At 35.9% G+C, this 15,390-nt stretch overlaps 1 protein-coding gene and 1 long non-coding RNA gene across 6 annotated transcripts in view; both read right to left on the bottom strand.

Annotated features, from left to right (window-relative positions):
* LOC6503208 (low-density lipoprotein receptor-related protein 4) overlaps nt 1–15,390 on the bottom strand; it is a 230,121-nt gene that overhangs the window by 117,417 nt on the left and 97,314 nt on the right. The gene's annotated exons all lie outside the window — the stretch shown is intronic.
* Nucleotides 8,190–9,459, bottom strand: LOC26513932. 2 transcript variants are annotated; one of them, XR_001408556.3, is made up of 3 exons: nt 9,052–9,445; nt 8,690–9,004; nt 8,190–8,576 (listed from the first exon to the last, which is right to left on the bottom strand). It is a non-coding gene; the product is annotated as an uncharacterized LOC26513932 (long non-coding RNA). The 2 variants fall into 2 exon arrangements; XR_004311365.2 differs by having other exon boundaries at nt 8,690–9,459.

The raw sequence follows: 15,390 nt of genomic DNA, 5'->3' as shown, positions 1-15,390 counted from the left end.
AGCTGGCATTAAATCGATCCGCTTTATCTCTCCAGAAACTCTTAAACAGTCAAGACTATAGATCATCTTTATACGAAATGGTCCAACAGTATTACATCAGCCTCTTGAGGCTCCCAGGCCCAAGGGACAGCTTAAAAAACTGCATATGAGAGGAGCTGGCTCGTATAGGCAATTTGAAATGAAGGGTACTGGTATGCCAATAGCCTCATTTTAAATCTTACTTAAAGAAGCTCTTAATAAAAAGAAGCATTATGGGGCTCTATGCCAAATTCAAAATTTTTAGATTTTATAGTCTTTGAGTTAAATGCATAAAAAACAGACAGACAGACGGACATGCTTTATTTTTATAAACTCGACATCCTGATCAAGAATATATATACTTTATAGGGTAGGAAATGATTACAAGCATCTGGAAAAAAAAAATGCACTGCTAGATAAAAAATTAAACCGAGGTTTCAGATGTTAGTATGTATGTTTTAATTGTAACGGCTAGGTTTGAAAAGAAGGGATTTAAGAATACGCCATGTAGCGGGGGATAGATCAACCACTCTAGTATTGCCATATGGGGGTTACGAATCACCCACGGGTAGTCAGAATTCGTATGCAGACTTTCGATAGCATGTCTTATCCAAAGTTGCAGAGTATATGTATAGGAAAACGGATATAACCTGCCGAGCAGCCTTTATATCCCTCGTGGATTTCTTTTCTATTTGACCCTCCATACGAAAGGTACAGCAAATGAAGTGGCTGAAGTTTTGTTTTAACAAGTAAACTCATAAGTAAGATCTAAGATCATAAATCTAAGTGCGTGCATATTACCCAAGAGTGAAATTCCCTGGCAACTATTAAACCATCCTGTGGTTCATCTGGGTGAGTTTTTAAGAAAGTGCATATCAAGGGTATTGACTCAAGTTTTCGTGTTTAGGCGGCCTACAAAAAGTTAGAGCCTGACCCCCAAATCGCCGGTGTCCTAAAGTCCAGCTAGGCGTTCGAAAGCCGCTTCATGCGCCGGTTTCCTACCTCAAGCTATATCTGCTAAAAATTTCTCTCAGTGCGGCATAAAAAAAGAAATATAAACATACATTAAAACACATGCTTTAGAGTAAAAAGAAGAGAAAAAAATATGAAAAATTAACTGAATTTAAATTGTATACCAAGAACTATGTATACCAAGAAAAAATTCTTGCAAGGACAAGTAAAAGGAAATGCTCTCATGTAGAAAAATAAGAAAAGAAATTATATTATAATATCGCGTAAATATCAATAAATCATTTAGAGAAGAGCTTAACACGAGAATTTGTCAAAAAGAGAATTAACCTACATATATTAACGCAGAAGAGAATTAGTAGATGAAGAGCTGTTCATAATAATGTAAACGGCGAATGCATATTGTAGTGATATATGACAGCTATAGGATATAGTCGGCCGATGCTTTTAAAATTTTGTAGATAAGATATGTAAGCCAAAAATAACATCTGTGGATCAATCAGTTATATGGCAGCTATAGGATATAGTCGACGGATCCCGGCCGTTCCGGCTATATAGGATTCATAGAAAAGAAGGATCTGTGCAAAGTTTCAAGTCGCTAGCTTTAAACTTGGGTTCTAAACAAACTTTGGTTCCATCACCCACAGTTTCCGCTGTACACTTAAGAGAACAAATTGGTCAAATTTTACCATATATTGAATTATGTAAGTTGTGTAATTGCGTTAACCATGATTATTATACCCTTGCAGAGGGTATTATAATTTTGGTCAAAAGTGTGCAACGCAGTGAAGGAGACATCTCCGACCCTATAAAGTATGTATATTCTTGATCAGGATCACCTCCTGAGTCGATATGAGCATGTCCGTCTGTCCGTCTGTCTGTCTGTCTGTCGGTTTCTACGTAAACTAGTCTCTCAGTTTTGGAACTATCGAGTTGAAACTTTGCACACATCCTTTTTTCCTTGCAGGTAGTATATAAGTCGGAACGGCCGGGATCGGTCGACTATATCATATAGCTGCCATATAACTGATTGATCGGAAATGCCATAACTTTGGTGTTTTTTAAGATAGAGGGTTGGGACTTTCCACACATGTTATATTTGACTAAAATATCTTATGTACAAAATTTCATAAGGATCGGCCGACTATATCCTATAGCTGTCATAGAACGATCGGAATTGGCATAACTTTGGTGTTTTTTAAGTTAGAAAGATGGGACTTGGTAGAGATTGTTCTTTGGGCAAAATAATTCAATATGCCAAATTTCATAAGGATCGGCCGACTACATACGATCTGCTATATATCTAATAAGCTTTCCCGATGTTAGCATTCCTTTCTTGTTTTTTTCTGTTTTTTTTTTCCTTGCGTGTGGATACCCTTATCCACCTCCCCCCTTCTTCGGGTGACGTCAGAGTCGTTCTATTTCTCTATGCTGTTGTGCATATTTATATATATTTTTTTTTTTGTATATTTTCTTTCATAATTTTTTTTTTTTATTTTTATTTTTTATTTATATTTATATTTTTTATTTTTTTTATTAGCTGGCCGTCTTTGAGCGGTCTGGTCACTGACCAGCAGCGATTGCCGCAGTTTTCGGAAGAGGAAAGAATAGTCCTCGCCTCCGAACAGTGAGAAAGCCATGTCCATGAACATGGTGTATAAAACTGTACCATCTTATGACTTGGCTTCGGCCACTTCATAATCTACTCCCAGCAGCTATGCACTATCCAGGGCCACCGACCCGTGACTGTTCTCGAGTCAAAATCGGTAGTGTCCTTGTTGGCACGGCGCCTGACCGGGGGCTGTGATAATTTCTGGTACCACGGGATCCAGGGCTCACGGAACTTGTTCCGTCCTGGCTATGGTTGAGGCCCCTTAGGGAGCTATGTGGTGGTTGTGGTTTATCACCCAAATGCGGGTAGAGCCCTCAGGCTCGACGTGGAGTTGCGTTATACAACCGAGTGCTGTGATCCCATAGATCGGAAGAGGTTTAGATAGGCTCCATCCTTAACCGAGGAATAAGTCATGACCGAACAGATTGACTTACATTCGGTATCCGGCGGAACATGGTTCCAAAGGGGCGCTGATTGACGCATAGTTTCATATCCCACGCCCAAGGGGGCCGTGAGATTAAGCTAACATGGCAGGTGCTCACGTTAAACATATCAGACTTTCATGCCCCCGCTGCTGCCTCCGCTGCTGCCCCCGCATGCCGTCCGTGCTCGACGCATTTCTCCCTTTCCGTTTTTTCTAAACACAGCAGCGCTGGCCGATCCGACGCTGCCATGCTGACTTGCTTGTTCGGATATGCTTGTTCGGATATTCTTGTTATGGATATCCCTATTTACCTTCCCCTTCTTCGGGTGATATTAGGTTCGTTTCTCTTACATTTAACATATATATATTTTTCTTTATATATTTTTTTCGAAATCGTATGTATATTTTTCATAATAATTTTTTTCCTTTTTCTAATATTTATATTTTCCTATTAGTTTTTTTTGCATATATATTTTTATACCCTTGCAGAGGGTACTATAATTTTGGTCAAAAGTGTGCAACGCAGTGAAGGAGACATCTCTGACCCTATTTAGTATATATATTCTTGATCAGAATCACCTCCTGAGTCGATATGAGCATGTCCGTCTGTCTGTCTGTTTCTTTGCACACATCCTTCTTTTGTTTGAAGTATATAAGTCGGATCGGTCGACTATATCCTACAGCTGCCATATAACTGATCGAGCCAAAATGCCACAACTTTGGTGTTTTTTTAAGTTAGATGGATGGGATGTGCCAAATTTCATAAGGATCGGCTGACTATATTCTATAGCTGGCATTTAATTGAGCAATACCTCTGAAAAACCAAAAAAACAGGAAAAAAATTCATTTTTAAAAAAGTAATAGTTTATTGAAAGTAAAAAAAAAAAAAAAAAAAAAAAAAAGAGAAGGTAAAAAAAATGTATATTAGAATATTATAATTTATTATAATAAATAAAAAATTTATTTACCCAAAATATTGTTATTTTTTTTTTTACTTTCAATAAAGAATTATTTTTTTAAAAGTGAATTTTTTTCCTGTTTATTTGTTTTTTTTCAGAAGTATCCTCGCGTAGCAAGTTCCATAGTCGCTTTTTTGTATAAAGCTGGGAGAAAACATTTTTAAAGCATTGTGATAAAAGCGTAAGGGTATATTTGCTTAATACATTTTAATAAATAGATATTGAAGTTGCATAAACGCTTAAAATAAACGCTTAAAAATATTTTCCCAATATGTTATACAAGGCTGTGAAATATGAAAAAAAGTGCGTTTTGGGGACATTTGAATATGCGTAAAAGCTGATTGGATATTGATATTAACAAATCCATAAACTTATATTTTCATTTTGATTAGGAGAAGTGAAAAATAAGAAAAAATCAACTGAAACATTTTTTTGTCGCACAGTGTTGTATATGTCGAATTGTTATTAATTTTTGTACAATAAATAATGTCACCATTGTTCAAATGTGCCATAAAATAAACGTGTTTAGCTTATTCAGTAATCACTGTGGACGGCAGTCCACAAGGTGACGACTTGCATGCCTTGGCGTGCACGAGAGGACTCTATATATAGCCGAAGAATTAAAAATTTTCTGTAGCAACCGATCTAACTGCATTATATACCAATCGAAAGGTATTGTTTTAATAATAATTTTTCAAACATTTTCCAAAAGTCGTTTGGTTTAGGAGAAATTAGGGTGAAAGAAAACAAATTTTGAATTTCTACTCCTAAATACGCGTCGATTGGTACCTCAACCGACCCGATCGGACATTTCTTTCAGAAGTAATTCAAGAAGCTTTTTCCAAATGAAGGCAGTGTGTCTGGTTGTCTGTTTGCACTATTTTTGAAACAATTTTCTTAACAATTCTGAAAAAAAATTGGATATGTTTGTTACTATCATATGAGCAACTATTGTTCTAAAACTTTTTCCATACCTTAAGCTTATGTTAAAAAATTAAAAAAAATTTGTTAATTACAAAATGCAATACTTTATAATCAAAAAAGATATTAAAACGTGCTTTACGTCGTTGAAAAGGTTTTTTAAAACCCTATTTCTTTAAGACCAAACGTCTTAATAGTATGTAGAAAAAACAATACACTGAAAATATTTTTTTTTTTAGGAAACAAAATTTATTTCCAAATTGCCGCATTTGATCTTGTTTATATTGCATGTGAAGATAGTCTTTGGGATGACGAAACGTTTGATACATTCGAATTCGATACACGAATTCGTATTCGTGTACTGAAATTTTTGAAAATGTCCTCTCGGCCCGGAATTCGATTTCAGGCATAAATTGGTCCAGAATTCGCCCTGATTTCGAATCCGGATTCAGGAGTGAAAGTTGTCTCGAAATCACCCCTGATTCAGACTTGAATTTCAGAACTGAATCAGCCCCGCTAAATCATTTATGAAATCGTGGTCGCATTTATGACCCAAAATCAAAGAAAAAATCATATAATCCCCCTTATAATCTCCTAATTTGATTATCATTATTTTCAATGTATTCCTTAAAAATTGTTAAAAATATGTTGTAAACTAAATTAATATGTTGAGAACATTACATTATTAATATTTCAAACTGAATCGCGCGTTGTTCAAGCATTGAACACGATACGAATTCCAAGAATGTCAAGAGATCGGACCCATGGAAATAAGTAAACAACAACATGGGTTGAAAACGATCTTCTGCAGTCTAAACAAATATTTATGTGGTGCACTTGAAGCACCTAAGAAAGGGTCACGTAGCATGTCAGCGTGCAGTCCGTTGATAAATAGTTTTAAATAGATTTATGATTTTCATGTATCTTTCTTGTAAGCGAAGTGTATATAAAACAGTGTAAATAAGTGTAAATAAAAACAGTTTTGAAACGGAACTCATTGGAGTTATTTAGGAATACCATTATTTAGCTTTAAAAATTTGCATGTTTAAAACAATCTCAACTATTAAGAATCCCGATTAAAAAAAAATATTTCATACTAGAGTTTAGTTTGAGACTGCGATATTTAAAAAAAAATTCAAATAAACAATAATCAACTCATCATAAAAATTTTTCTGCTGGGAATCGAACCCACGACCTTACGATTAACAGGCAGATATCTTAATTATTGAACCATAGGGTTAAAATTTCTGCGCAAAATATTTATAATGACAAGATAATATTTGTGATTAATAACTAATATCGAATATGCGTAATTTTGAACTCTAGCAGCAGCAGAGGGCCGGCAGAATTACTTCGCCTACTTTGTTTTGACGTTCGAAGGGCAAACCGTATTGAATTTGTTTATCGAACGAAATTTTGAACGAAGCGGTGACAGGAATTTAAGTACTGCTGGGTAGATGTGTATATTTGATGGGGAATATTTTTTTGAGCTTGTGCATGTATGTGTGCAATAAACTTCAAAATATGGAGTAAATTATTTCAACTTTTACATTATTTGTATATCGGAGCTTCCATATAACTGATTGATCGGAAATGCCATAACTGTTTATTTGTTTAAACAATTTGGTTTCCCACAACTACGAACAAATTTTGCATTTTGAAAGAATTTTGGGCACCCCCCTTGCAGAGGGTATTATAATTTTGATCAAAAGTGTGCAACGCAGTGAAGGAGACATCTCCGACCCTATAAAGTATATATATTCATGATCAGGATCACCTCTTCAGTCGATATAAGCATGTCCGTCAGTCCGTCTGTCCTTCGGTTTCTACGCAAACTAGTTTCTCAGTTTTAAAGCTATCGAGTTGAAACTTTGCACACATCCTTCTTTTCCTTGCTGGTAGTACATAAGTCGGAACGGCCGGGATCGGTCGACTATATCCTATAGCTGCCATATAACTGATTGATCGGAAAAAACTTAGGTGTTTTTTAAGTTAGAGCGTTGGGACTTTCCACACGCGTTATTTTTAGCCAAAATATCTTATGTACAAAATTTCATAAGGATCGGCCGACTATATCCTATAGCTGTCATAGAATGATCGGATGCATAACTTTGATGTTTTTTAAATTAGAAAAATGGGACTTGGTACAGATTCTGTTTTTGGCAAAATAATCCGAACGGATTGGGCACGGATCCTTTTATACTATCTTATATTTTGTAACAGCTGTGTTTGTTGTATGGTATCGCCGCGCCTAGCTCACAGAGTTTGTGGGCTATCTACAAAAAAAACGAAATTAGCTTTTCATTTGACTAATTCTACCTTTATTTAATGACCTTAAATTAAATCGGATTCAAGTATTGATAATTAGCTCTGACGCTATATTCACCACACCCAAGGTGGTCACTGTTCATACGCAACAGCGAGAATGGATCAGGAGTCTCCTGACTGGACCGTGGTGTTCCTGATCGCTTTTCTAGACGGGCTTGAGTTCTCAAGTTTGCCTTCCAGGATCACCTTTGGTGAACCTTTGCTGTTGGTACGTAGGTTGCCGAATCCCTTCCGTTCCTTCGGACTTCGACCTTCCCGTTTCCCTTATCACCCGTACTTGCAACCTGTCTTGCCGTGTGGGGAGATTTAATCTCCTCACACCTCCCCCTTTCTTCAGGTAACGCCAGAGAAACTGTCGTAATATTTTGACGATCGTCTGCGGTTTCTCCGCAATCCGCATCTCAGCTTCTTTTTGTAAAAATTTTATTTTTTTTTTTGTTTCTTGGTGTGGATGACCCTACCCACCTCTCTCCTCGGTCGTGAAACTACAGGGTCGTTTCCCTTTCCTCTTTATACCCTTGCAGAGGGTATCATAATTTATAATAAGACATATCCGACTCAATAAAGTATATATATTCTTGATCAGGATCACCTCCTGAGTCGATATGAGCATGTCCGTCTGTCCGTTTCTACTCAAACTAGTCTCTCATTAGATCGGCCAACTATATTCGATCCGAAATTTATATAAAATTATATAAGCTGCTGCCTAACTGCAAGGGTATAACAACTTCGGCTTTATCCGAAGTTAGCTTTCCTTCCTTTTTTTTTATAAATCCTTGCCTGGCCGGAAGCCTAGGGTTGATCTTCCATTTGGGCATAGTTTCGGACCATAAAGTTAAGTTTCATCTTATCGACATAAACAGCTTCTAACCCAGAACTCATTCTGAATGTCAACGGCTAGGAACATTCAGAGTGAATACTGGTTCTTTGTTGCAACAAATAATTTTCAAGAGGCGAGTATGGTGAGTCCTATGGAGTGGGATCAATTCTGTATTCCCTTTAGATAAAACATTTTTTGCTTGCTGAGTGCGCCGTTTAAATCGGACGTATTTTTCGAAAATCCCCTAGGAATACGACAGGATCCAAGTTTGTATCGATGTCTTTGCAAAAATTCGTTTGGCAAGCGTATCGTTATTCCGTATATCATCTCCAAAGCCAATGATTCAAGATCCTCCTTAAGATCCATGCATTCCCAAAGCACCAGGAGTTTTGATTGACAGCATCGCAGCCTTAAACGATATTTGCCTTCCTTCGGATCATTCATTTGATTGTGGGTTATAAGCAGTCGTATGGATGTGTTCACTGCGACAGCTCCTTGAACAGATTCTGCACCGTTGATCTACCACTGGAATGCGAGAGGTTTTGGAAGAAATTTACAATTTGGTTACGAAGAGTCTGGGGTACGATTGGACGATCGAAATTAGTCGATACGTCACAATAAAGGGTGATTCGTTGTACCTCAAGCGAAGTGGTTTCTTCCAGCAGGTTTAAAAGCTTAGAATCAGCGGCCCATGCTTTCTAGATTTACTGTAGACTGACGGACACTGGCATGGTGATTGCTGATGATAAATTGAAGGTAATTTCCGATCGGTTCTCGATAGGATATGGATGAGCCACCAGAACTGCACCTGCAACACTTTAGGTGCCTGGATATGTGACGAACGGGGTAGGCATCTCCGATAATAGTTGATGATACTAAAGAATCTTCCAAGTTCGTTGATGGTGTATAGACTCGTATAGTTTTGTATGGCCGCCATTTGCAGACTGGGATGTCTGATTCTATGTTAATTAAAAACCAAACTGAGAAAATTTACTTTTACTTAGGCCAGTTGGTATGTCCTTAGGTTGATACAAAAATCGTACTTGCTGTTGTGACAAAACATATTTATTTTAAATGCGGTATGTCATAGTTGAGCAAAGTTCTGTTTTGTGATAATTATTGAACTTCATTCATTTATTTATTTCTAAATTTAAATAACGTTGCCTACGTGATCTAGGTTACAATTTGGATTTATTAATGGGTAAACTTGAATCCCTCGTGGCTTGTAAACCAAATACTCTCCTCCACTTCGGTTCTTACTTGCTTTACGGCTCTTTCTTGGATACTACCTGAACCAAAACGGGAAACATTCTAAGAAAGCTTGCAGAGAACTTGGGTGGATTTTAAGTTCGCTGAAGATGGAGAGGTAAAAGGAATAGATAAATAACGCCTGTACACTTGTATAGAATCTCCGAAACGGTACGTATATATTTTTCGATGAATTTCGTTTTGCTCGGACTGGTTTTGACATACAGTGTAAAATTGATACCTCAGAAAATATTGTGAAAATATTGTTTCTTGCCGTAAAAACGGCCCTGCGTTCCACCTGAGCGAACCACAGCTGGGATTATTGCAGGTAAGTTTTGGTAGGGTGATCATTGCTCGCGCCCTTTGTCCCACTTACGCCGGTTGTCCTGCAGGCGAATTGACTTCCAACGCCTTAACTTGAGATGGAAGATCCCTTTTCCTATACTGAAACTATTCGAATCGTCGTTGCTTTTCACCTAAAGCAACGGCTGCAATGATTTTTACCTAACGGCTAATAAGCCCAACTAAATACTGCAGCCAACTTTTCTATTTTTTGTTTACTCTTATTCTTATTTTAAAGCAGAGATTAATCTTGGAGAAAATAGATTTTCTTTAAAACACGCATGCATGTGGGGAAGCGGTTACCGGTCGGGTATAGTTTGTGAATTGAGGACTTGGTAGTCATCGCAAGGTCACCATTCGCCGGTAGTCTTCTTTTTTGCGCGGTTCCCACTGCATACGTACAGCCCACCTCCCGTCTAACCGACCGAGGGACGCTGCCGCGTGATGTACGGCGGGAATACATCGCGGGAATAGATCCGAGATAGTTAAGCGAAAAGTAGGAGAAAGATATCACGAGGAAGAGTGTTGCACAGATAATGCGGTTAATATAAGCGATTTAAGATTTTTAGTAGAGCTAAGTGACAAGATGTGGTAGAGACCATTGTAGTCCGAACATAATACCCTGAACGGATCGTTTTGGGCATATGTCGAACTACAATGGCTGAGGAGTAGAGGACGAAAGTCTACTTCTACTAGGAACGTTAAAATTTAAGCGTGTTAGGAAATGCTGGCTGTCTATATTTCCATAAATAAGATTATATAGAAACATGACACCCAGCATCGTTCTACGGTTTGTTAATGATGGTAAGTGGATTAGTAAAAGTCTACTACGATAAGAGGGGAGGTAAAGATTTGCATCCCAATTAAGTCCCCTAAGAGCAAAAGTAAGGAAGTTTTTTTGTACAGATTCAATGTGATCTTGGTGTACTCCATATTGAGGACTCCAGACACACGATCCATACTCAAGAATCGGACGGACCAGTGATGTATATAACGTTTTTGTTACGTACGGGTCATTAAATTCTTTTGACCATCTTTTAATAAAACACAAGCTGGTAACACAAAAGGTGTTCTAATTTCTATTGCTTGACTTTTACTTCACTTTAGTCTCATACTTGGAACGGACCAGTTGGGTTAAAAAGTGAAAATAAGAAAAGTATTAAAAAGTCTTTTTAAATCAAAAAAATCTAGAAAACTATTTTTATTATTTAATTGTGGAATACCTGGGAGGCGTTATTACAACAGGTTATGGGCCCAGTGTTCGCAAAAGTCAAATAAAAATCACAATTAAATAATTTGCTGAGTCATAAACGTATGTATATATGTGTTAATATATTTGAAAATAGAAGAAAACGCATCTCAATATGTACCAAAAAGTGGAACAAAAATGAATAAGGAGAATAAGTTCAAGAATATTTCACCTTTTTGTGGTGAAAAATATTCCGTATGGGAATTTCGTGTAAAGGCACTTTTAGCTGAAAATGATGTTTTATTTGTTATTGACAACGAAAAACCACAAGAAGTAAATGAGATCTGGACAAAGGCAGAGAGGTCAGCAAAAAGCGTCATAATAGAATTCTTGAGCGACTCTTTTCTATCATTTGCTGATAATAATTTGACTGCTAAAGAATTTTTTGAAAAATAAGATTCGATTTATGAACGTAGAAGTTTGGCTACGCAGCTCTCTGTGCGGAAACAATTATTGACATTTAAATTAAATGGTGATACTCCTCTCATTATTCATTTCAATAAATTTGACGAATTAATCTGCGAATTAATGGCATCGGGAGCAAATCGAAATCGAGGAGGTGGATAAAGTAGCTCACCTTCTTCTAACATTACCTTCAAATTATGATGGAGTTGTTACAGCGATAGAAACTTTATCTGCCGAACATGTTACTCTTTCTTTTGTCAAAAACCGCTTACTTGACCATGAAACTAAAATAAAGAATTTGAGCAAGGACACAAGCAATAAAGTACTTCAAGCGATATCTTTCAATAACAACAAACCAAAGGCATTACATCTGAAATCAAAATTTAAAGCAAAACCCATGAAGAACTTCAAATCCAATTTAAACTGATTGCTGATTGCTTCAGTTTTAAAAGGGGTTTAGAGAATCAAGTTAAAGAAAAACAAGCCCAAGTTGCTAATGTTCAAACAGGTAGATCATTTGCGTTTATGTTGAGGCAGGGCAGAAATTATACAGGTGAAGCTGATGTATCCTTCATATTGGACTCAGGAGCTTCAGACCACATGATAAATAACATAAATCTGTTCTCAACTTATTCTTCCCTGGATACGCCAATCGAGATTGCAATTGCAAAGAAAGGTGCATACATATACGCTTCTGCAAAGGGAACGGTCAAACTTTACAGCAATCTTAATACGAATATTACTCTCGAAAATGTTCTATTCTGCAAAGATGTTCCACAAAATTTACTGTCCGTCTCGAAGATGCAAGCTGCAGGCTTGACAATTGAATTCAATTCAAAGGGAGTGCAAGTTTCGATGAATGGACAAGAAGTTCTTGAAGGTACGTGTGAAAATAATATATCAATGGTTAATTAAAAAATAAACCATGAAGCATTTTTAACTAACTCAAAAATAAATCAAAACTATCGTTTGTGGCATGAAAGATTAGGACACATTAGCAAGGGAAAGTTTTTAGAAATTGTACGAAATAATATGTTTTAAAATGTAAAACTTGTAAAAAATGTTAAGCTGAATGATGAATTATGCGAAGCTTGTATAAATGGTAAAGAAGCTAGACTTCCATTTGAAAAAACTATGAATAAAGAACATATACGTAGGCCTTTATTTATAATTCATTCAGATGTTTGTGGTCCAATAACTCCTTCTAGTATTGATGGAAGAAACTATTATGTAATCTTTGTCGATCAGTATACACATTACTGTGTAACTTACGTTATGTTATATAAATTCGATGTATTTCACTTCTTCAAAGATTTCATCGCAAAGAGTCAAGCTCATTTCAACTTAAAGGTTGTGAATCTTTACATCGATAATGGCAGAGAATATTTGTCAAATGAGATGAAAGATTATTGTAGCGAAAAAGGCATAAGTTACCATTTGACGGTTCCAAATACACCACAATTAAATGGAGTATCTGAACGCATGATCAGATCCTTAACTGAAAAGGCTAGAGCAATGATTAATGAATCTAAATAAAATAAAAGTTTTTGGAGTGAAGCTGTTTTAACTGCAACATATTTAATTAATAGAACTCCAGCCAGAGCGTTTCAGGATAAGAAAACTCCATTTGAAATGTGGCATAACAGAAAGCCAAGTTTAAAATATTTAAAGATATTCGGGTCAACAGTATATGTGCATGATAAAATGCGAAAAAGAAAATTTGATGACAAATCATTCAAATGCATACTGGTTGGTTACGAACAGAATGGCTATAAGTTGTGGAACATAAATTCAAAGAGGTTTCTGGTAGCTAGAGACGTGGTTGTTGATGAGAGTACTAGGACTGTGGGAAATGACTCAGAGTTTCAGAATGAGAGTATGAAACTGGTAGAAAGTATTCAGAATGATGGTATGAATAATCTACAACTGTCTACTGAAAATAATTCAGGAGCAGATGAGTCAAATATCCCGAATGAGAGTACGGATGAGAAATCTGATAATTTTAAATCAGATAAATAGCCTAGTGAGACAGCAACTGTCAATAATGCCGATCCAATAATTATCATTGGTAAAGAATTGCCTAGTATGCAATTAAAAGTAGATGAAAATGAAGTCAGAAGAAGTGAAAGATTAAAAGACAAGCAAAAAACTTCTTATCGGTCTTTAAACAGTTGCTTAATGAATGCTCACACTTTGTGTAATGACATCCCAATTAACTACAATGATATTAAACATCGAACTGACAGAACTAAGTGGGAAGTAGCTGTAAAAGAGGAATTAGATTCGCATTCTTATAATGAAACTTGGACTTTAGTTGATCAGCCTTTAGATACGAATATTGTTGATTGCAAGTGGGTGTTTACAATAAAAACTAACGAGCATGGTGAGCAAATCAAATATAAGGCCAGATTGGTAGCTCGGGGTTTTACTCAAGAATACTTGTTAGATTATGTTGAGACGTTTGCACCAGTTGTAAGAATATCTAGCTTTCGATTCATTCTATCCATAGCAAACCAATTCAATTTAAAAGTTCACCACATGGATGTTAAGACGGCATTCCTAAATGGTATTTTGAAAGAGGAAATCTTTATGAAGATTCCGGAGGGATTGTCATGTAAAAATGGTAAAGTATGTAAATTGAATAAGTCAATTTATGGTTTAAAACAAGCGGCACGATGCTGGTTCGAGACTTTTGAAAATGTTTTAAAAAGTATTGGCTTTAGTAATTCAGCAGTGGATAGATGTATCTATCTACGAGACCATGGTGATGTCTTAAAAAATATCTATTTGCTTTTATATGTAGATGATCTGGTAATTGCAACAGAAAGTAATGATACGATGAATTCTCTTAAGACATTCCTAATGAGCAAATTCAGGATGACAGACTTATGTGAAATAAGACACTTTATTGGAATAAAAGTAGAAAGAAGAGATGGATATTTATGTCTTAGTCAATCAGCATACATTAATAATATTTTAAAGAAGTTCAATATGGAAGAATTCCATGCAGTCAGTACACCACTTCCAACTAAGTTGAATTATGATGCCTTAGACTCAGATGAAGAGTATAATGCGCCGTGCCGAAATCTGATTGGTTGTTTAATGTATCTTATGTTATGTACCCGTCCTGATCTAAGTACAGCAATAAGTATTCTTAGTAGATATACAAACAAAAACAATTTAGAATTATGGCAAAATCTGAAAAGAGTTTTAAGATATTTAATGGGTACTGTTGATCTAAAATTAACTTTTATAAAAACGAAAATTTTAACTACACAATTATTGGCTATGTTGATTCTGACTGGGGAGGAAGTGTGTCCGATAGAAAAAGTACAACTGGATTTATATTTAAAATGTTTGACTCTAATGTGATTTGCTGGAATACGAAGAAACAAAGTTCATTAGCTGCTTCTTCGACAGAGGCGGAATATATGGCTTTATTTGAAGCAGTAAGAGAAGCTTTATGATCAAAATCGTTAGTCTCCAGTATAAAATTTGAATTAAATAAACCAATCCAAATACTAGAAGATAATCAAGGATGCATAAGTATAGCAAATAATCCTGCATGCCACAAACAATCAAAACACATTGATATCAAGTACCATTTTTCTAGAGATCAAATTGAAAAGAAACTTATTACTTTAGAATATATTTCCACAGAACACCACGCTGCCTGCTGCAAGTTTCCTGACCCTAAGACATGAGATGGGTCTCAGAAATTAAAATTATAATAAAAAAATTTCAAGCCGGGAGAAACTGATAATTTAATTTAACAAAATTATGAGTTTTTTGATTTGTTTGAAGTTTTATTTAACCAATGATTTGATTAAGGTTTTTCTGGGTTTTTCCTTAATCCTAGAACTAGTTTGATTTGATTCTAAAACTATTTCTAGTCGAATGTGGATCACTATTGTTGTTCCCAGAATAAACAACTGTCCGAATAAAAGTATTATTGAAACACTAACTTAATTTCTAAATTGTTCAATGTATCTTTTGAGGAGGTATATTGAAAACAGTAACTTTATATAAGCGAAAGATTCGTGACAAAACACAAGCTGGTAACACAAAAGGTGTTCTAATTTCTATTGCTTGACT

This window comes from Drosophila ananassae, chromosome XL (assembly GCF_017639315.1).
Source record: "Drosophila ananassae strain 14024-0371.13 chromosome XL, ASM1763931v2, whole genome shotgun sequence".
NCBI lineage: Eukaryota > Metazoa > Arthropoda > Insecta > Diptera > Drosophilidae > Drosophila > Drosophila ananassae.
This window is presented reverse-complemented; position numbering and strand designations above follow the sequence as displayed.